Below are 23,704 nucleotides of genomic sequence, written 5' to 3' on the forward strand. Positions count from 1 at the left end.
ATAAAATATTTCTGGCTATTTGAGAATATGCATTCATTCAGTAACAAAAAAAAAAAAAAATACGTAGTCCCTGTCAGGCGTCTCCTCAGGCACAGTGGGTACAGCAGTGAATAAACAACGTCCTCTTCTCGTGGAGTTTACATTCCAGTGAAGGAGAGAGATAATAATTCAATAAGATAGCAAATAGAATGCCAGGAAGTGTTAAGTGCTATGAAGAAGAGCAAAGCAGGGTAAGAAAGGAGAGTGTAGGGCCTCTCTGAGGAGAGGACACTCGTCACAGAGACCTGAAGGAAGTGAGGTTGAAAAGTGTGTGTGAGTTGGAGCAGGAGGAAGAATGTGTCTCAGCACTGAGGCAGGCGATTGCTTGGCATATTTGGGTTTTTTTGTTTGTTTTGCTTTTATGTTTCTACATAAGAAATACTTTTTAAAATACGTGTTTTTTAAAGTAATCTCTAGGCCCAAACTTACAACCTCAAGTTTGGGGCTCAGACTTATAACCTCAAGATCAAAAGTCATATGGCTCTACCCACAGAGCCAGCCAGGGGCCCCTGGATTGCTTGGCTCATTTGAGGAGAAGGGGAGGTCAGTGTGTCTGGGTAGAGTGAGCCAGGGCCAGTTCATGTAGAACCCAGGAAGCCGAGGATTTAGCTCGTGTGCTAAACATGCCTAGAAGCCCTTGGAGAGTTGTGAGCAGGGGAGTAAGGTGAAGAAAGATGACACCCCCACTGCTGAGGGACACTAGACTTGGAATGGGGGGAGGAGCATAGCCGAAGCCCAGAGACCCATGGGGATGCTGCCAGCTTAGACCAGGAGACTTGGAGGAGACCCTGAGGTGTGACTGGATCCGAGACGTTTTGAAGGTAGGGCTGACGGGATTTGCTGGTGGGTTGACTAGATGAACAGTAGGTGAGAAAGGAGCCAAAGGTGAATGAGGATTTGGGCTTGAGCAAAGGCATGAATGGTGGTGTCCAGCTTCCAGCACTGGGAGCCCCAGGGGAGCAGTGTGGGGGGATCATTTAAGAATTTGGTTGTGGCCGTTATTAAGCTTGAGATCCTAATAAGGCATCCTTGGGAAGATATCAAGAAGTCAGTCGGATAAATAACTATAGAGTTCAGAGAAGAGGCTGGGGATGGAGAGATGTAGATTTGAAAGTTACTGGATTTAGGGGAGAGGAGAGGATCCAGCAGGGGAGACTGAGAACGCACATCAGTTTCCTGAAACAGCCATGGAAAGGGCACATCAGAATCTGGTTAGGGAAGGGAAGGTTTTTATGGTTTTCAAAGGTGGGTGTCATAAAAGGTTAAGAAAGACTGCCTTACATCATCAGTGTCCACAGCACTTGTAGGGGAGACATGTTCATAGGAACAAAACCTAGCTTAAGCAATAGAAGATAAATAGGAACCTAATTTCTGGATTCACAATTAGTTATAAACATGAACGTTTAGGGCTTTTTTGTTTTTCCTCCCTTTCGTTTATTGAAAACCTAGGGTGTGTTAAGCAAAGAGCTCATTCTTGTGGGAAGGAAGAAAAATACATAGAAGTATAAAGTATGGCCTGTGCAGTCACAAGGCCTTATAATCAAATTGCCTATGCAGGTGCATAAACAAATAAGAACAGGGTTGGGGGGTCAAGGAGACGAGTTGAGCATGGAAATGGCTAGCTGTACAGAACATCATCAGATGCCCTGGGCTGCTGTTAAATCCCTTCCTAGAGGTATGGTGAATAACAGGGGTTTTTTGTTTGTTTATTTGTTTGTTTGTTTGTTTGTTTGTTTTCCTTGGCTCTGGGTGGTAGGTTTTTGTTTGTTTTTGTTTTTTTTCTGTTGCAGTGAGTTCAGGCTTGTGCATTCCCCCAAAGGAAAGTCATCAGATTGTGTAGTTCAGCATGTATATAAAATGGAAAGCTCATGAGAATGTCTGGGAGAGGGTACAAACTAATGTTAACAGTAGAGGCAGCAAAGGTGGCTTTATCCAGGCAGCAAGTGGTAGGTGCAGGAACAGAGAGGTTGTGCCTGCTGTGTTGGTTTTCTTAAGACTTGTCTTCTTACTGTAGAATTATGTCTTTGAGTGGATTATGTTGAACACAGTGGGATTTGTTTTTGTAAGCTATTGATCTCTTGATGATATAGGAAAAGATGAACAAGTCCTTAGAATCTCTATATCTTATCTACTCCTTTGATTGGTTTTCAGTGACCAAGGGACTCTCACTCAATGCCCACCCGTTTTGGTGGCTACAATTTAAAACTGAATCACTCAGTGGAGTCAAAGCCCCCAAACCAGGGTTTGGGTGGCCGCTCCTAGCATCAGCTAAGGAGCATTTATCATTTGCTTCTGAGGCCAAGGCCCGGAGAAGTAGCTCATCCACGTCAAAGGTCTGGCAGAGTGAAACCAAAACCTTCCCTGTCTGGTTTTTCTGATCCAGCTCTGGGCAGTGCCCTTTGCTGCATCCTGCCCTTATTATGCTGCCTGACTCTGTGCAGCAGACATCACCTGAATATTTGTGGGATGACTGTCTTCCTCGCTGTCTCAGCATCCAACAGAAAGTATGTCATCGAAAGGAGTGATAACGATTAGAGAGCTAAGCCCAGTGGACAAAATGATTATTTTCACCATGTGGCAGAAACTCAGTTACCCGGGACACTCCCATAAAGCTGGAACTTGCAGAGGGAAACATAGTTATATATTACAGTGATAAATGCTGCTCAATTTTACTTTTTGTTTTCTTAAGTTTTCTGAGGCTAATAAAAGTTCAACCCTGCCGAGGAGCTGTTGCTGTTTTTTTTAATAGCTCTATTCAAGCATGGTTGGATTTCGAAAATATTTTTTTCATTGAAAAGTAACCAGAAATATGTTGGAGATCATTGTCGCCAGAGAAAGAGTCTAAGGCTCCTATCTCCATTCCTGTGTGCGGAGAGTTCTCACAGTGGGGAATTGTGTCTGGCTAACATTAACTGAGATTCTGGGAGGATGCCTTTGAGTCAGGATTCAATGGAGGGCCCTTGATTCCTATCAGTTTGAAGTCTCTCTGCATCTTCTGCTGCCTGAAGGCCGCATGGGCTATTTCACTCATACCCCTGTTGCAAAGAAAGGAGAACCCTTGAAGAGCTTATGCTCCCTTTTCTCAGACCAGAACCCTGTACGGCAGATGCCTGACTCAATAGCACCGTAGCAAAAGCTCAAGTGAAGCCATCATCTCTTCCACAATCCCCGGTGATGGGTTTTCAGGGTGTTGGCGGGGGTATGGAGCCAACGACCAAGAAAGAATTCTTGAAGACAAACGTCTTTGGTGCAAGACGGGACGAGGACAGGCCTCGTGGGCAGGAAGAGCTGCTCTGGGGTCGTGAAGAGTGACTGCTTATATACTGTGGGGTTGGGGGAGGTAAAGTCAAGAGGAAGTTTCTTAAAGGGATTTCTACATGCTAAAGAGGATTTTTTAGATTATTGGAGGCCTAGCTATTGTCAAGCTAAGGCTATTTTTCCCTCTAGCAAAGTATTATCATTAAGATAGTAGGGAGTTCCTGGAGATTAGGCTATTGAAGAGATATTTGTAAACTGGTGGACTCTATCAGTTTAACCATTTGTTTTCTGCCCTTTCCTTTGTGCTTGAGCAGCCAGAAGTGTCTGAGGAATATCACACAGATCCCACCTGGGGGTTGGGGGGAAGTTGTGCTAGCTTGTGCTTGGCCCTCAGCTTGCCTTACGGTCCCTCATCACCTGGTCATTTTCTTTTCTGTAATTCTGCATGGCCCAGTTTTTTGCCATCATTCATTCTCTATAGATGTATCAGCCACCCCCTGCCTGTCAGATACTGTCATAAAGTAACATCCTGTTGTGACCATAGTTTTTTGGCAGCCGTGTTGTGTTCTTTTTCTTTATCTTCTAAACTTTAACTCTGTCTGTTGAACAGTAGCAGTATAAGCCATGGCCATGGGGTGAGGCACTGTAAGATCCCTAGTTAACAAAGACACATGAAAATATGTTTGCTATATTCTGCGTAGGTAAGTAGACGAATTTATTTTAGGAAGATTTTCACTGTCACATGTTAAAGCTGAAAATGTTTGGTTAACTCTCAGTTAACAACAGCAGAAATTAAATTCAACCAGTCTTTTGGCTAATTGCTGTTTTCTATAAGCATTAAGTAAGTGGTTCTTTCCCTTCAGGACAACAGCTAGTGATCACTGGGCTCTCAACTAGTCTTTGTGCCTTGAACATATTATTCAGTAAGAATTATTGCAAATGATCTACGAGCCTCCAAGCCCCCAAGATTTTCCAGAGGGTCCCATGGCTCAAAGGGTCCAGATTAATTTCTGGGGATTAGATCACATTTAACATTGCACCAGTTCCCATATAAGAACCTGGGGCATAAACCCTTTGGTCCACTGTGTGTACCTCACAAACCCTGAGTAGGGTGACCAACCATCTTGGTTGTGTGTGGCACCGAAGGGATTTCTAGGATGTGGAACTTTCCCTGCTAAAACCAAAAGTCCCAAGCATACCAAGAAGAGTTGGTTTCCCTAATCAAAAGTAGGATCTACGTACAGAAAGGAATATCGCTAAATACGATCTTCTGAAACCAGCAACTTATCTGTAAAATGGAGATAATTCTGTCTTCCTCATGGGGTTGTGATAAGGCTCAACTATTCCTATCTGTGGGGCTGGGTAGCTGGCTATTGCTTTGTCCTTGGAGGGGACCAGCATCATCTCTGATAGGGCCCTCTAACTGCTTGCTCTCCAGAGGCCTGTCAGTGAGTCAGTACTAGTTACTATTTTTTCTTGTAATGTTTATTTTTGAGAGAGAGAGAGAGAGAGAGTGAGTGAGCATGAGTGGGGGAGGGGCAGAGAGAGAGGGAGACACAGAATCTGAAGCAGGCTTTAGGCTCTGAACTGTGAACACAGAGCCTGACGTGAGGCTCAAACCCACAAACCGCAAGATCATGACCTTGAGCTGAAGTCGGATGCTTAACCGACTAAGCCACCCAGGTGCTCCAAATCAGTACTAGTTCTTTCTGATGTGAAGATGCTAGAGATCCTGGGTCATTTCTGTTGGCCCCATGCTTCTCACTATAGTCACCCCCTTTGGGCTTTGCCTGGTACTGCCTCTTGGGTGATGAGGCCTCTCTTGCATGTAAACCTCCCCAACCCGGTGCATTAAGCAGTTTGCAGTCCTCAGTGGGCCTAGGTACTCACTTCCTCTTGGGCATTGGCACAGGTTGTTTCCTCTGCCTTGCTCACGACTCCCTCCTTTGAGTTTCTGGTTAACCTTGGGTGTTCTTCATACTTCAGCTCCAACACTGCTTCCTCTCGTAAGCCTTCCATGATCATCCCAGACTGGTATAGATGCCCCTCCTCTGTGCCCTCAGAGCTCCTCGTACTTACTGCAATTAGATAACATGCTGCTGAAGCTCTTAATTACCTCCTCATTTGTTTCCATGACTTATCGTAGGCTCCTCGAGGAGAAGGCCTATATGTTGCTCTCTGTTGTATCTGCAGCACCTTCCACATTGCCAGGCATGTGGTAGGCTTAGAGAGGCTGATGTGGGGCAGGATAGTGGAAGAACTCACCACCCTCATCTGTAGTTTGCTTTGACCTTGCTATGGCCCTGACCACCCGGTCCTGTCAGTCCTTGGGAGATGTAAGCCACTCTTGATTTTTCTCAGAAGAACCCCATCCTGTCCTTACAGGGACCATCACCCAGTTTAGCTAGGTTTTCATTCACCCTGTAAGACACTAAGCACGTTATGAAAATACATACACAATACCAACCCAAACTGCCAAGGGTTATATAAATATCAGTGGGGAGACTTAGGAACTGAGAATATTACGTAGGGTGGAGGCACACAGTTTTTTTGCTTATTTGTATATACATGGAATAAAAATATTTCTACTGTGGCGAGTTTAAATGTGAAATCCTCACATCGCCTCCCCCCCGCCCTCAGTTCTGAAGACGTAGTGACTTGTAGGCTTAATCGTGAATTTTGGAAGTTTCATTTTATAATTTGATCCAGATTATTTTTCTTTCTCCCTAGTGAACATTAATCGTTTCCTGTGAATTTTCCTGATATTAGGAAACAGATGTTTCATATTTTTATCTGCGTTTTTCCCAAATGCTGAACCAGGACTTTTGTAGTGTGTGTGTGTGTGTGTGTGTGTGTGTGTGTGTGTGTGTGTGTACACTGTGAATTTTTGAGGAATGAGTTATATCAGAATTTGCAAATAAAAGCATAACAGCTATATCTACAGAATTACACAGATTTGTCCAAGGCTGGAAACATTGTTGGACATTCTGTTTAATGTAGTTTGGTACTGTTTAGCTAATGTAGACTTCTGGCCTAAGAATGCATTAGGACTGTCTCATGTTAGTGTGCTTGTCAGAATAAGGAGCAGCTTAGCAAAAAGCACATAGTTAATGCAGCCTTCAGTGCTCTGATTTTTAACTAACTGTATTTTTTTGTTTGTTTGTTTTTACCTTGGTCTCTTAACTGCATGAAGCGCTTCATCTCTTACTAAAACACTGAGTCAGTGTTATCTCTGTGCAGAGTAGGGTGCTAGGATTTTGGGGAGATACAAACACAAATAAGATATGGACCTTGGGATCTTACTCAGTAGAAGAGGTGAAACATATACTAAAATACCTGCTATAAAAGGTAGAGAGTGATAAAGGTTATAGAAATTCATAGAGAAGAGTGGTTTCATTGAGCCCAGAAGGGAAGGAATACTGGCAAGAAGAGTGATGTTTATGCTCGTTTAAAAAAAAAAAAAAAAAAATGACAGTAAAGCAACACTTAATTTAGGTCTAAGTTATTTGGATTATTTTAACTGCATAAGGATGGTCCGTTACATAAGGCATTGTTTTGGTGGATTCTCTAAAAATAATACTAGCCAGAGAAAGACAAGTACTGCATGGTATCATTTATATGTGGAATCAAAACAAATCAAATCAAACTCCTAGAAACAGTAGAAAAGTGGTTGCCAGGGGCTGGGGGGGACACGGGGAGAGGTTGGTAAAAACTTTAAGCTGTAAAATGAATAAGGGCTGAGGATCTAAAGGGAAACATGTTGACTGTAGTTGATAACATTGTATTATATCATTGAGATTTTCTAGAAAAGCAGAACTTAAATTTTCTCACCCCACCCGAAGAAAAAGGTCAATATGTGAGATGATGGGTGTATTAATTAACTAAATAGGAGGAAGCCTTTTGCAATGTGTATCAAATCGCCATGATGGACACTTGAAATATCTTACAGTTTTACTTGTCAATTACACCTCAACAAAGCTGAATTAAAAATGCCAACATTTCTGGAGAGCCTCTAGTGCAGCAGGTGTGGTTCTCTGATGCTTTGTATAAAGGTTTTTTAATAGGAAATGAGGTAGAATTGGTGCTTGAGATAATTATCCCTTTGCACAAAAACACATCTCTTTATTTTGGTTCCTGTGGTTCCAAGAACAAAGGGCTGAGTCCAATCTTGGCCAACTCCAAGGCTCGGTGACCCTGTTTAAGTTGCCTGGCCTGCGTGGGTCTCAGTTTTCTCAGGCGTGTAGTGCGAATTGTCGTATTCCGCAGCTCACTCACAGGGTTGCTGTGAAAATAAAAGTGGGTGTAAATGAACATTGAAAAGCAATCAAAAGCCAAGCATTTTGCCAAGAAACAATGTCATAGCTCATGAGGTTTATACAAAATGTGGCTGTTGCTTATTATTTATTAAAATGCTCTGTAAATTAAAAGGTGTTTATTCTAAAATTCAAAATACAGGGAATATATTTATAGCAAAGACAAATACTAACTCTTGATTATCATATACTATTTAAGAGCTCATTGAAATTCATAACAAAAATATGAAGATCCTTCTATGAATAAGAAAAACATAAGCTTATTTTTCAAGGTGACAAACCATTAATAAACAGGAAAAAAAGTTCATTTTCACTAATTATCTTAGAAATACAAATTAAAACTGCATTAAGAATACCATTTTATGTGTAAAATGTCAACATCTCAGAAATTCCCCATTATTTGGTTGGTGGTGTTATATGCTAATTAAAGGCCCTTTTAAAAACAAAAAATTGTTAATTCTACTGTTAGAAATTTAGGGAAGCTGGGGAAATAAGTGAAAGGGACGAAAAAAGCTAAAGCATGAAGATATCCAATGTAATATTATTTATAATAATAAAGACTGGTGACAATTTGCATTATTTAGTGCAGTATGGGAGTGATTTAGTAAATCGGAACTTTTTACATGAAGGACTGATTTTAGGCCCCTTAAATAATCATTGTGAATATGTGTAGAAACACAGAAAATATTTAAAATAAAATGGAAAAAGAAAATAATAGCCGTCATTTATGGAGCCTTTCCTGGTGGCATTGGGCCAACATTCTCCCTTTTTATTCAGATAGCAACTGTGTGCTTAAAGGTATTTTTACGCGTTAGAAAATTGAGGCTTACAGGTAAATGGTTCAAGGACTTGCATGTCATCAGTGGAGAAGCCAACATTCAGACCTCACCTTCTAGAGGAGGCAACATTCAGACCTCACCTTCTAGAGGAGCCAACATTCAGACCTCACCTCCTAACTCCAAAGCTTTCTCTGGGTTTACTATCAATAGCATTTGAACTGTGGCCATGGTTACATAATAACGTGTGTGTGTGGAGCGTAACAGGCAAAAATAAGTGGTAGCATTACGATGGTGGGCATATGGGCCCAGAGATGTTTGATGTCCTTTTAAAACTGTCATTGGGAAACATACACACACCACCACCACCACCACCAAAAAAGTGCCACTGCCCTTTCCATAGAAAAATAAGAAACAATATATTGAGTAAAATTTCATTTGTTTACTCTGGCTTTTTATGTATTCTCATAGAGGTTGGCAAAATAGGAATTACATGTCTATTTTTAAAATTTCTCACTAGCTTTGGGATAATCAGGATACTTTCCCCCCAGATTATCTACAAAGTAGGTGAGGACACATCCCACCAGCTCTTTAATTAAAAACAAAATTTCAAGTCTCTAACTCTCTGTGGATTAAGGACAGTGAGCAGGTGGGAGAATTTCTCCTGATGAACAGCCCAGACCAGCTCTTCCGAGCAGGAGCCCATCTCAAGGTGGAGATAATGGGGTGGCACCATTTGGTTAAAGTAGGCCAGTTCACCTGCTCAGGGTGTGCCCTTTCCTAGGACAAAAGCCTTTGCACGGTGAGGGAAAATGTCACCATTTTTGTTCCTACTGTCTTTCACCTTTCGGGCTCAAGACTTGTCCTGATTCTTTGACGCATTACAGTATTGCTTTATAAAGTCAGGAGTCCTGGAGCACCCGAGTGGCTCAGTCAGTTAAGTGTCTGACTTCAGCTCAGGTCACGATCTCGTGGTCTGTGAGTTCAAGCCTAATGATGGGCTCTGTGCTAATAGCTCAGATCCTGGAGCCCATTTCTGATTCTGTGTCTCTCTCTGTCCCTCTGTATCTCCCTCTCTCTCTGCCCCAGCTTGTGCTCTGTCTCTCTCTCTCTCAAAAATAAACATTAAAAAAATTTTTTTAAATAAAAAAATAAAGTCAGGAGCCCTGCAACATCTAGTAACACAAATTTCTATGATAGGCTCAAGACACAGGGTATATTTTGCCTCACCTTTGTGGAACATGTATCTTTTACACTTACACCTACAGTAGGGCCTTGTATGTTTTGAAGGCCCTTTTATATCCATTTTGCCATTTGAGATAACATCATGTCAGAATTTGCAAGTGGAAATGAGAACGGATCTGACTAGGAAAGGTGGAGATGTCTTGAGAGCTGGAAACATTCTCCAACATGTTTCTCAGTATAGCCCATTCAGGGTCACTTCCTATTTTGTGGGTGGGGAAATGGAGGCACCTGTTAGTTAAGTGATTTGCTGGAAGTCGTGGTAGTCAAGACAGCTAGAAGCCAGGCCTATAAAACTAATGTTCCCCCCACCCCACCTCCTACAGTGCTATATTCTGTATTTTCTAGAGAATTAACATGAACTAGAAGCAGGTATGATCAGGATCCAGTGGCTGTTTAAAGATCTCCCAGGGCTATAATTTTGTATTTTATAATGACAGTAAATGTTATATAGTAATGGAGTCTAGCAAGTTATCACATGCATTTTAGACGATTCCTATCGAGTGGATCTTTTTACAGTGACACAAATACGTACACCTGTGCTGTTCAGTACAGTGGCTACTATGTCTACTTGATTACTTGAAATATGGCTTATGAGTCTTTAATTGTTTAAATTCCCACATGTGCTAGCAGCTATTGTAGTGGACAGCAATAGTTCAAGACTTCTTGATGCTTTCTTGACATCTCCACTTGGGTAGCTCAAAGTTAACAAGGTCGATCAAATCAATTCTTTTTTTTTTTTTTTTTGTTTCAAATTAGAACTCTTGATTTTCCTCGCACAACCTGTTTCTCCCCTAAAGAAGACACCACTGACCCAGTTGCTTGAGCCAAAACCTAGGTGTCCTCTAGACCCGTTCCTCTCTCTCCTTTCCCACAACCACTTCAGCAGCAGGTCTTAATTGTTTTACTTCCAGAACCTATCCTGAATCCATTCACTTCTCTCCATCTCAACTGCTACCATCCTGTGCCCAAGGTACCATCATTTCTCACTTAAACAATTGAATGGCCTCATACTGGTCACCACTGATCCATCCATCCACTGTTGCCTCTTCCAGACTCCTCCATGCAGCTTCCAGAGAGACATTGTTAAATTCTTCAGTAGGTCACATCACTCCATGCTTACATGGAAAAATTTGTAGAACTTGTCACTATTTGAAGTTATCTTACTTACTTCTTTGTGTACTTGTTTATTTTCTGTCTTCCATTACAGTGGGAGGGCCCCTATATCAGGAGCCTTGTTTACCTCATTTACTGCTATATCTCCAGCAGGTACAACCATGCCTGGCACATACTTTGCATTCAGTAAACGTCTCAATAACAATTAGATTAATGTTTATTGTAGAAGGAGATGAGGTAGGAAGAGTCAAAACACAATTGGTTATTATAATTTTATTGTTAATAACTGAGATAATGTTGACGTCCATATACATGGGAAGTTGGTGGTTTCTTTTACATTCTGGATGCAGTGGGAAGAGGGGCTGTGATGGCTAATTGCATTTATCGGCGAGTGGTAGGCTGGGCCAATGTCCTGATGCAATCTCTGACGTGAGCTACAGAGAGCTCTTTCTCTCCCTAGAAGTCTGTGTATGTCCCAGATCTTGAAACTCTTGTCTTTCCCACTGGTAGAGAAAGGGGAGAGTGTCCTCCTACAAGGTCACTTTTTATATTCATCCAAGGAGAGTTTAGATAGTGCTGGAAAGAAACATACTGTGGAACTGAAGGGTAAAGAATGACAAAGCCATGACTGGACAACAAAAGGAGATTTTCAACAGACTTTTATTTTAAAAATATTTGGAATATACTCACTGAGTTATTTGAAGCCAAGTAAATCCAAAAAAAAAAAAAATAGGGCTTTGTGTACTTTTTTAACTTGAATATTGCTTTTATTAAAAAAATTTTTGAGAGAGCAAGCAAAAGTGGGGGGCGGCAGGGAGGGCAGAGAGAGAAGGAGAGAGAGAATCCAAGCAGACCCCCCACTGTCAGCTCACAGCCTGACATGTGGGGCTCGAGCTCATGAACCTCGAGATCATGACCTGAGCTGAATGAAGTTGGATGCTTAACCAACTGAGCCACCCAGGCGCCCCGAATGTTGCATCTTTTAAAGGAAAGGGTCTTTTCTGTCATTCCTTTATAATGGTCAGCCAAGGCTTTCAGAGGGCATGTTATTACTTAGATCCATGTGCAAAGTTAAGGGAAGCTGATGATCTCGTTAGAGGCATGATCGAGTTGGCCAAGCTCTGAGTTATGTCTGTTCCCTCTCATAGTGAACAAGCATAGGCTGGATTTAAAACATATCCCCTCAGCACTGGCTGGATTTAAAAGATGAAGTGAAAGCTTGCTTTGCTAAAGAACATATTTGGAGACTTTTTATCCCAGTGTGTTTTTATTCACACTCTGGCTCTTGCACTTACAAGCTGGATAACTTTAGGCTGCTGACTTCTATGCCTCAGTTTGCTCACCTGCTAAATGGAGTAATAAAAGGACCTACCCTGTATGGTTACTGAGTAGATTAGAGGAACATGCAAAGCACTTGGAACAGTGCCTGGCACATGACTCCATAAATACCAGCTTTTGTTATTATCCGTAGTGGTACATAATTCTCAACTGAATTGAATGAATACTACTGTTACTGCAGAGAGAGAAAGCTGTCCCTATGGCAGCCAAAGGAGTTCACAAAGGCTTCCCAGAGGAGATGACTTTGGAACTGATGCCTACAGGTAGGCTAATACGATAGGGAAAGGATGTGTTTGACAGAAAGAACAGAATCTGCAAAGGCACAGAGGGGTGAGTGTGTGGCATGTAGGGACCTGTAAATAGGTCTGTGTAGCTAAAAGACAAGATATCTGAGTGCCCGGGAAGAGGTCAGGCATGAGACCACTGCAGCTTTTGAGACTGGGCTAAGGAACTTGGATTTGCTCCTACAACCTAGAGGAAGCCACTGAAGGACTTTCAGCAGGTTCGGGGCTCAGCATGCCACAGTGGCCTCAGTCCAAGGCCTGCTGATTCTGAACAGTGTCCCTGACCAACCTCCTTTCCTACTGTATGGGCGTGGAGTTCACACGTGTGGATCTTATTTTTCTCACTAGGTGTGACTTCTTTGGGGACCACGGATTAATCAATTTAAAAGGATATGTTTTCTGAATTCCTTTCTACCTGATTCTTCTGGTCTTCCTCTCCACCCAGCTAGGACGGATATAGAGGTGCCTATCTTATAGACCCCTTCGAGAATCTGATGGAAGTGATAGACCCTTCCCTCAGAAAAATTGTGAAGACAAAATTTTCGAAAGACCGACACCTACCCCCCCAACCCCGACACCATTAACCTCCTGCTGCATCCCGGTCAGACCCAGGCCTGCTTGTGGTGATTTTGCTCCTCCTCCATGTTGTTTTTATTTTAATTTGCTAGCACATCCCGTAACTCCTCCGTCTGCCGTCACTGCTATTATCTGACCATGTATCATGACAGCAGCCTTGGATCACTTGGTGGTTATAACTAAAACTGAAAGTAATTATCTTATCTTGAGCCATTCACATTTAGGTGAGAGTCTAGTGGCTAAAGGACATGGGATCTGGAGGCAGACCTCTACATGGATTACGATCCCAGCTCTGTCACCAACGTATAACCTTGAGTATGTTACTTAACCTCTCCACGTCTCAGTTTCCTTATTACAAAATGGGAATGATAATATGCTTATCTCATAAGGTTATTGTGAGTGTTAATTGAAGTCAGATGCCAAGAACAGTTCCTGGCACATAGTTAAGTGCTATATAAATATTTGCTATTATTACGTGATTATTTCCAGTAAAATGACATCACAAATGGGGTGATGATGGATTACTAAGAGGAGAAAAATAGATGAATAAAATCTCTTCATGCATTTGACTTGATTTACCAGAACCTGAAGGCCAAAAGTGGATTCCCTCTGTGTCTGATGTGGCTACTTGCCATTGTGGCTGTTGACTACTTGAAATGTGGTTAGTCTGCGTTGTGACGTGCTGGGTCTTAAAGATTTAGTGTGACGAAAAGAATGTGACATGTCTCATTAGTAATTTTTCTATTGGTTACATGGTGAAATGATAATATTCTGAATAAATTCAGTTACACATATCATTAAAATTTCATCCATTTCTTTTTGCCTGTTTAGTGTAACTACTAGAAAATAGAAAATTATATATATATAGCTCATGTTCTATTTCTGTTGAGCAGGACTGCCTTGGGCTCATCCTTATCAATAAAACAAAAATTTGTGCTTATTTGTGATCTATTGGGAAGCCTTGTACACTCTTCCCTATTATCCTGGAGGTTGTGCTGGACTGTCCATTTTTTTAATTGGTTCCATGCAGGGAGCTGTGGCTTGGTCCTAGCAGAAGGGGTTGAGGGACCAAGGCAAGAGCAACAACCAAAGAGGCTTCTGCTGACTTGGAGGGGTTTGGATGAAAACACTACCATTTATAGTTATACTGGCTTCAGACTTTCAGCGCTCCCTGAAGTAGAAGAGAGAAGGCTCTCTATTCAGGAAGTTGAAATATGTAGGCAAAAAACTCTCCCTCTTCCATCAGGAGCCAGAAAAAGCTTTGCTAATCTTTAACTAAAAGAATAAATACTCAACATCATGGCGGTCACTTGGGACTGAAAGCACACCCTTTGCAAGTGTGATTTACTTATGGAATGTTTGCTTAATTCTATTTCAGATTCATTCCACCACTTCCAACCTGAAAACGGTGGGCCACAGGAAGTCTTTCTGGTGAGTTCTCTTTCATTTTTAAAACAATGTGACTGTTTGACATTATTTTTGAAATGATATTCACACTTCTAAGTTAGATACATCCCTACCAGGACTATGATTAGATGTCTATTTATTCACACTTTTTAAAATTTCCTCTCTGAAAGGATTTAAGATGTTTCCATGCCTTAAAAAAAAGTAGATCAATCCACATTCCTTTGCTAAGAACATGGTCAGGGAAAAGATCTATGATTATATGCCAAATACTGTTAAATTTTCTTTTTTTTTTTTTTTTTTTGGTAATGAAACTATTTCCAGGCCCATGTTGATGGTCTGCTTGTTTTAAGCAGTATCCAAAACAACAAAGTGTTATTTCAGCCAAGGAATTCAGACAGTCCCTTGCAGTGTGTTGTAATGAAAATTGGCTTACAGCTACAACGTATTAGCTTTCTTACTGCTGGAGGTTTCTTCTCCTCTCTTTGAACCTAAATGTGATTGTTGTGAGAGAATAGTTATGCATTGGTAGAAAACTGACTTTAGAGTTAGGCAAATAATATACTTTTTAAGTGAAAAATCTTCTGGGGCTTCATGTGGCCTGACTCCCTAATACTGTGGTGATATTCTTATTTGCAGTGCGTAGCAGTTAGCTTTTGCTGCGTAAGAAACCACTCCAAAATATACTGCCAGAAATTCGAGCCGAAATTTCCTGACTCCAAATAACAATCGTTTCATTATCCTGCAATGTTGTGGGTTGGCAGTTTGGGCTGGGCTTTGCTGTGTGATTCTTCTGGTTTCCGGTGGGACCACTCCTGTCTGAAGTCAGCTACAGGTCCACGATGGCTAAGGCATGTGTCTCACCATCCTCCAGGCTACCCTGAGCATGTTCGCATGGGGTTGATCAGGGTACTGAGACAAAGTGGGAACGTCTTGAGGCTGAGGCTCAGCTGTGGCACAGCGTTGTTTCCATCACATTCTTTCGGCCAAAGTGAGCTGTATGGCTGGCCTGGAATCACGAGGCTCCAGAGTCTACCCCCTAGTACAGGAGCTACAGAACTGTACTGCAGGCAGCATGGATAAAGAGAGGGGAAGGATTGTGGCCATTTTTATAGTCCTGCCATACAGGGCTTCTGAGTCACAGGGAAAGAGAAGGGCATGGAGTGAGGACTCCAATCCATGCCTGTCCCATAGCCTGCCATCCTCTGTCCCCATTCTGCTTGACAGGCCCTGGCACTGCCAGCTGGCATCTCAGTTCAGCAGGTTTCGAGGTGTTCTTGCCAGTGTCGGACTGCCCACTCTCTGACCTTCCCTCCACTCTACACTGCCGCACTGGTCATCCTTTGGCTCATCTTTCAGGCTGTCCCTGCTTTGCTCAGAAACTGTCGGTGCCCCAGGTCACCCACAGCACCAGCCTCGACTCCTCTCTCTGGCTTCTCCATATCCATCACCTGGCTACATCCTTTCCTGCTCGCCTCTCACTATTTCCTTTATTCCAGCCATTACCATTTCTCTGGAGGATACTTCATGCTGCTCACCCCTTCTCCACTTGGAAACCCTTCCCATTCTGAAGGTCCCACTGGAATATTCCCTTCTCCACAATATGGCCTCCCCGCCTATTCCTGCCATCTGGACTCTGCCCTGCCCTGAACTATTTCAAAGCCAAACCCTGTGCTCTGTGTTTCACTCCCTTCACCTTGGCTAGTCTTCCTTCTTCCATTGCTTTGTCAGTGATGTCTTTAAACCTAGACATGATTGCCGTGAGATAACTGTTATACAGTGGTAGAAAACGGACTTTAGAGAGCAGACGGCTACCTATACTTTCCTTGCACCACAGAGGTGTATACTGAGAGTATAGCAGGTACTTAGTCCTAACATAGCAGGTATACCTTAGTATAGGTACTTAGTATATATAGCAGGAGGCAGCATGGACACTACAGTTGGTTGTCTGTCAGCAGCTCATCAGGATCACATGTGACACCTGTTAAAACACAAGCACGCGGTCCCTTCCCCTGCGCCCTCCCCATTCATTAGGTCTGGGGTAGACTCCCAGAATCTTAAAGTGCTCAGATGATTCGCATGCGATTGCTGTGCACAAGTTGGCAACCACTTGTTATGGAAAGAATAAGAAATTTATATGAGACCTGGGTCTGAGCCCTGACTCTTCTGCTGCTGGCTGTGGGACCTTATGAACTCAACCTCGTTGAGCTTCAGTTTCTCCCTCTGTAAAATGGGAATGATGTTTAACTTGAGGCCTGCCAGGAGATCTAAAAGGAGGATGTATGTGCAAGTGTTTTATAAACCATAAAAAATAATTAAAGTGCATTAACTGGTTATGGATCTGAGGCTAGCCAAGGTTAAGAAAGGGGAAGTTACCTTCGTGGTAGGGGTGGTCGTGGTAGTGATGGAGGAATAGGCAGTGAGTAGTTGTGTGGTAGTCATGGGAGGATACATAATAACAGCAGCAATAAGTCATATTAGTGTGTACTGGGGTTTTCTTTTCTTTTCTTTTCTTTTTTTTTTTTTTGAGTGCTGACTGTGTGAGCCAGGCACTGCTAACTGCTTTACATGGAATTATTTGAGATTTACGAGAAGAGCCCCCTGTTGAGTTGCATCTGTACCATCATTAGGGCCTATTCCACGATTAGTGAATGAGCCCTTTGGGTTTTTTGTCCTCTTCAAAATACCCAGTTAAAATGTGCTCATCCCTGAAAGAAGAAATACTTGATTGAATTGCTGTCAACCATGGACAGCCTGTCAGTGTCAAGTAAAAGGTCCTGTAGAAGTGTGAACTGCTTTGATTGGATGAGAGGAGATGGGAAAGGTAGAGCAACCATTAGTGGGAGGCACAGGAAAGGGCCAGAGGGCGCCCAGCTGCCCAAGGAAGGATGGAGTGGTGGGAGGTCTGCACAAGGGCCGGAAGAGGGGGAGGAGGACCAAGTCATCTGCTGACAGTTTGGCGCAGGGCTCTTCCTGGTCCAAGGCCACCACCTTCTCAGCCTGCTCACCTAGAGCTTCCCCAAACAGCTACCACAACAGGCGCATTTGTAAAACTGTCTTCCATTCACCATCCAATTTGTTTTACAAATAATAAATATTTTTACTATTATTGTTATTATAATTGTTTTGTTTGCAAGTAACAGAAATCCAACTGAAACTAGTTTCTTTTTTTTTAATTTTTTTTAAATGCTTATTTATTTTTGAGACAGAGACAGAGAGCATGAACAGAGGAGAGAGAGGGAGACACAGAATCCGAAGGAGGCTCCAGGCTCTGAGCTGTCAGCACAGAGCCTGACGTGGGGCTCGAACTCACGAGCTGTGAGATCATGACCTGAGCCGAAGTCGGACACTTAACTGACTGAGCCACCCAGGAGCCCCACTAGTTTCTTGACTTACATGATTAAGATGTCTATATTGGAATGGGCTTCTGGTATAGCTGTGTCCAGGGGTTCAAAAGGTATCATTAGGCCATTATCTTTCACTCTCTCCATTTTTTGGCTCTGCTCAACTCTGTCAACTTCATTCACAGGCAAGCTCTTCCCTCACCATGTGCCAGAGGTGGCCATCAATGTTACATTTCCATCATCCTCACAGCTATGGATCTCAGTGAAAAGGGGTTGCTTCTTTTCCCATTTTTCTAGCAATAGGACCAAGGAGGGATCTTAACGGGCCCAGTTTGGATTCTTTGCCTGAATCAACTTGGTTAGAAGCACACAGAAGACAATAGCAGTATCTATTTGGGCAAGGTTTGTTTCTGTGGCCCTTGAGAGAGGGTGAATCCCATTTCATGGAATGCAATCCCTATGAAAAAAGGAAGAATTTCGTTACCAGTAGAAGGAAGGAAGGAAGGGAGTGCCAAGCAGATAAAATTTTTAGGTACCAGAGTCCACTGATTTAGAAATTCTTAATGGGGGCACGGGGAGGGGTGTCCACTAAACTGGAAAGGTTTAAAATTAGATTCAGCTTCACTTTCATCGGCTATCTATTCCAGGTTTGGTATCATGATCAAGACTAGTAACAGCATATGGAGAGGTCAAGGATGGGTGACCCCACCGTGGGGTCGGATAGGCAGCTTTGGGCTTGAGGATCTCCTACCGCATCCCCAGAATCTATAGGAGTGATTATTAACCTGGACACAGTAAATAGGCTTCAGTAGACCTGTAACCCATTGAATGAAAAAAATGAATGAGCTTCTATAATTATTTGCAAAATTGTGTGTATGCACTTTTTTACTGGAAAAAGGGATTATGCTTCCATTGTTTTCTCTTAGGATTCCATGGCCCCTACCGTTTAAGAGCCATTGCTTCACACGTACTTAAATTGTTTTATATTTGGCTAGCTTAATCTTATGCATCCATTTCTTGTCTTGGCTCAGCTAATAAAGTTTAGTGTCCATGATAAACATAGTTCCCTATGGAACAGACACAGTGATGTCAGTGGCTGAGTATGTTGCATTAAATTGCATGTTGAGGTTTTTAGGCATATATGTAAACTTTTTACAACCATAGCTGCCATTTACCTAAATGCTTACTCTGGTGCCAGGTTCTGTGCTACGTGCTTTATGTGCATTATCTGAACTAGTTATTTATACACATGACTATAATTCCGCAAACCTCAGGTCTATAGTAACACGTACAAGAACCAGCTCCTTCTCTCTGCCACTGTGAGAATACAGAATATAAACTCCATCTTTTCTGTCTTCCCTGTATCTGCTGCTGTGGGTCCACCTCTCTCTACCTTTCTCCCCACAGATGATAGAATCATAGAATCCCAGAGTTGGAAGAGGCCACTAAGATCATGCAATTCAGGGGTTACAAGCTCTGCTCTTTGGTTATCTAGCTTAGGGACTCCCAAGAGGGAAGGGTGGGCAGGACCCAAGTTCCTGCCCTACTTCAGTCACCACTGTCTGCTGAAAACCACTCATCTGCAAGGATAAAAAAGGTTCAGGATTAGATGTCAGACTTGAGGTTGAGTCCAGGCTACTACTTTGCTTACCAACCTGTGTGACCCTAGGAAAGTCACCCAACCTCTCTGAACCATAGGTTCCTTAGTGGTCAAAGGGGATAATAACACTTGCCTCTTGGAGTTGTTAGGGGGACTGAATGAGGTAATACCTGTAAAGTCCTTGGTCTCGTGCCTGGCCCATAGTCTGTTCTTAGCAAAGGTTAGCTGTAATTAGACATTCCACACGTGGCATCCGAGACCTAATTAAGACATGGCTATATTGTCTGTTTATTCAGTGAGGTGTGTCTTTTCTCCATTTTATTTTAAAAACTTAAGCCTATGACTTCTCTGGTTTTTCTTTGGCAATAAAAAGTCCTATGGCCCCCGTAAGTAACACACACACATACCACACATGCACATTTGCTTTGGAAATTGGAAACACTCAATGTGTGGTCAATCAGCAGTCAGTATTCACTCAAGAGAAGACTCACCCCTTCCCCGCCATCTTGCCAGTATGGGTCTCCCCAGCTGCCCACCACTTCAGGCTTCCCCAGGTGAAGTAGGGAGAGAGGGAGGAAGAGAGGAAGATTCTTACCTGACTGCCATTGTCACGCCTGGTACTGGGTCCTCTAAGCCTGGCTGATGGATAAATGGACTCTTTCTCTCCTGGCTGCTTCCGTGGCTTTCTCAAGGCCCCCCTGCTGGAACTTTCCAGCACTCAGGCAGTATGTCTCCTTCTGCTGGCTGTGACCATCAGCCAGCAGCTTCTGGTTTCCATTCACGTTCTGTCTTTGGGATCCTCTCACCATCAGGCTGAATGAAGGCCGTTGGGTAGAACCTGTTTTAAGGAGACCAAAGCTGGCATTCCTGGAGCCCAGAGTTCATACTCCTTCAACCCCCCAGAGGTAGGGGGTGAGCAGTCACTTTCCCTGACACAGCCTTCTATTCTCCCACCTTAGGCCTCCTTAGTAACCCCCTCATATTTTGGTTCCTCAGGCAGAAGTCACATACCAGTCCCCACACTCTAGGAGACCCATATCAAGCCTTCCAGACATTGCCTTTGAAACCCTTTTCTCTAGGCTTGAAATGAAAGGCCAGCTCCCTCCACCCAAGCCATCTTGGGGAGGGTGGGAATCAGAGAATTTCCAAGGAATCTGCCTCACAAAATCCTCATCCCTTTCCACTGCCCTGAACCTGTTTATATATCCTCCTTATGGATCTTTGAGCCAGCTAAGTCAGCTTCTTAGAAATTTCCACATAATGGTCTGGCCCCTTGCTTTGGAATTTCCCATCTGTTGAATCTTGATGCTGGAGTGGAAACTTCCACTTCAGCATCTTGTTAGATTAACTGTTAACCCCTGGCTACTGCAAGGAACTCCTCTTCAGCGCCCCTAAAAGCGACTCTCCGTCCTGTTCTTGAAACTTGAGCGAGCATGGGGAGCCCCCCACCTCCTCCTCTTCTCCCAAATGTCTTCTTCCAATTTTCAGATAACGTGAAGTTGCTGGAAGGATGCTGCTCCCACAAAGCCAGGCCCAGCTCCCAGCTACATTCCCTTTAATGGGTATCAGAAGTGTGTGTGTGACTCCCAGTTTGAAGAAATCGGCCTGGGCAGCAGAGATTCCAATGGCAGCCAGGCTTTTACCAGCACCCTGCCTCTAAGACCACAGGGAAGCCTTTGACCTTGTCTCCGGGAAGGTTTTCCTTACCATCACACCAAAGTGCACTTGTTATAACCGCAAGAGAAAGCTAGTATTTGGAAACTCCATGCTCAATCACCGTCTCCCATGCTCATGACCCTAACATAGTTTTTCTTGTTCTGAGGGCTGATGGGGGCCATGCTTCATGGGGATTTCTAATCAAGGCTCCGTCCATAGTTTATGAACCCTGAAAAATCAAGACTACAGAATATGCCCTACTGTCCTGCAAAGACCACCCCTTCCCCCCTGTTTTGTTTGTTTGTTTGTTTTGTTTTTTGCAGTTTTTCTTTTATGCTTCAGCATCCTTTGGAGTCAGCAGATTTTTCTGCCTTCTCCAGCCCCAGCATTGTGAACCTGGCCTCTCTGGCAAGGTGCCCTCTTTTGTCATGTGCAAGTTGGGCCACTGTGATGGTAGGTAGATCACTCTGTGTTTAGGTCCCCCACCTCCTGGTAAAGGCAGAGTGTCAGATGAGCAAGTGACACATGCTAGCAGGACACTCGAGTCAGAGTTGGAGTCGCTTTGGGGATGATGGCCTAAGAATGTATTAAGTGCATTTTGGGCAATTCCATCATTGGACTGGTTCCCCCAGCAAGACTCAACGTGTATCCAGATGTGAACCTGCCTTATGCCCTCCTGTTAGTTTTTCTGGCTGTTTATAAAGACGGTAGGATCTAGCTCCCTTCTCCTCCATCCCCTGCTCTGTGTCCTCCTTCAAACCCCAGGTGATGTTGGAGACAGAGGCTGACAGGGCAGAACTGAACCCCCCGACCGCTTCTCACCTGTTGTCTTCTCTTGGCCTCCAAGGATACAGCACTTTCCATTTGGCCATTCACATATCTAGATGTATGAAATAGCTAACAGGCTGTCAACTAAAACATTCTTTTTATTTGTGTGCATTTTACAGCAGGGAGGTGTATTGTGTAGACAGGTAGATCAGAGTCCAGACCTTTCCTTAGCTTTTGAGATACTTTGGGCAAGGTCTCTGAGCCTCAGTTTCCTCATTTGCTAAATGAGGATAATGCCAGTTGCCTCATGAGGTAGCTGCATTGAGGAAAGCATTGCATATAATGAATTCAGCACAGCGGCCTGTCACATAGTATATGTTCAATAAATGGTAGGTGTTACCATTATTTGCTTTTGACTGTTGCAATGATTTCTTAAAAATCCTTATAGCCTTGAAAGAAGAAGCCCAATTCTCCAGCAGTTTTTTCTTTTTTGGATCAAATAGGATTTTGAGAAAAAATCAAAATGTGTGCGACCACCTGCTTTGAAAAAGTAGCTTGCAAATCTCATTAGTTCTTTGTCGTGTACAAAGTGACTTTTTTTGGTTGCACAGGCAGCATGCCTCAAGGGCTAAAAATAAAGGTCAACCTGTCCAACCTCAAATCCACCACTAAATACCTTGGGCACCGTGCGACCTCAGGCAAGTCACTTACTCTTGAAGCCTCAACTTCTGCATCAGTACAATGAGGATAACACTGCACAGGGTTATTGAGAGAATTAAGTGAAATAATCCACGTGAAATGTTTAGTACACAGTAAGCACCCAAATAATGGTGGCCACTATCTTCACATCACGATACTACCTTTATTTTGCAGAACATTTCTTTTTCCTTGTGATAAATGGCTTCATGGAGACACTTTTATACGTAAGAACTTCTCACTGTTTTATTCAAGAAAGAACAAGAACATTTAGGAGCAGGTTTGCTTATAAATACCAGGCTGTAGCATATACAAAAGCAAGCTACATTAACTAAACAACTTGTCATATCTTTAGACCTCCTCTCATTTCCTTGTTAAGATTTGAATAAGTGATTTTGCCACTAGATTGGGAGAAGTTTATAGATTATTTTTACAGGGACTGTGAAAATATGCAAACATAGCTATATTTGGCTAGGTGCTTTAAATTCACATCAGTTTCTTTTCTGTTGTCAATAGGACTGGCATAGTTGGAACCTTTGTGGAGCCCAAGGAGGTCTCAAAAGGAGACCTGACCTTCCCATCAGGAGGAGGGGGAGAAGGCAGGGTCTGAGCCAACGGGATGACCCAAAACAAGGGCAGAGGCTTGGTCAGGCAGGGTTGGAAAGCTGGCCAGTGGTGGAGCTCGGATTCCTGATTAAGGAGGTTCGTTCCCTCTAACAGGAATCACGGGGAACACTTCCTTCCTAGGATCCCCCTGGGGCTGTGGGCACTCCGGAGCCAGTAGAGCTCCAGACTTCTTGCATCTTACCAGGTGCCCATGCTGTGCCAAGTACAGGGTTTGTATAGAATGAAGCGGCATCATGATTTGTTGGACTGATTTTGAAGTTTAGGTAACTCATGCCTGTACATCTTTGGTGAATGAATTGCCCAGGGAAGCAGAAACCCGCTCTTATGTTGGGTTTGACTTACCCACCTCCGCAGATAGACTGTTCAGGAGTACTTCCTTTACTTAGAAGCTTAAAACCTGGCTGGTGAGCTAGAGAAAAGGGGAGGCAGTACAGCCTTCAGGGTGGGACGGGTAGGTGGGGAAGCAGTGGGGCCACTTCTGTTGTTTGGTTGGGAGGCGTTTATTGAGCACCTGCGATGTGCCTGGGGCAGGGTGAAGAAGGAGCAGAACCTATGGGGACACTTTTGGCCGCTGACCACCTCGCACTCTCTTTCCCAGCCTCTTAGTCCACTCCCTGAGGTGGGAACTGAGCCATGTGACCATACAGAAATCACCCATTGCCATTTT

General features: G+C 43.3%; 1 protein-coding gene across 2 annotated transcripts in view; it reads left to right on the forward strand.

The window, feature by feature from the left end:
* The window catches only part of GNG12 (G protein subunit gamma 12), a 126,787-nt gene that overhangs the window by 35,456 nt on the left and 67,627 nt on the right, over positions 1 to 23,704 (forward strand). For both annotated transcript variants that reach the window (XM_019448928.2, XM_019448927.2), the window contains exon 2: positions 14,321 to 14,373. The gene's annotated coding sequence lies outside the window, so the exon portion shown is untranslated. The remainder of the gene's footprint in view (positions 1 to 14,320; positions 14,374 to 23,704) is intronic.

This window comes from Panthera pardus, unplaced genomic scaffold (genome assembly GCF_024362965.1).
Source record: "Panthera pardus isolate Hobbes unplaced genomic scaffold, ASM2436296v1 HiC_scaffold_11, whole genome shotgun sequence".
NCBI lineage: Eukaryota > Metazoa > Chordata > Mammalia > Carnivora > Felidae > Panthera > Panthera pardus.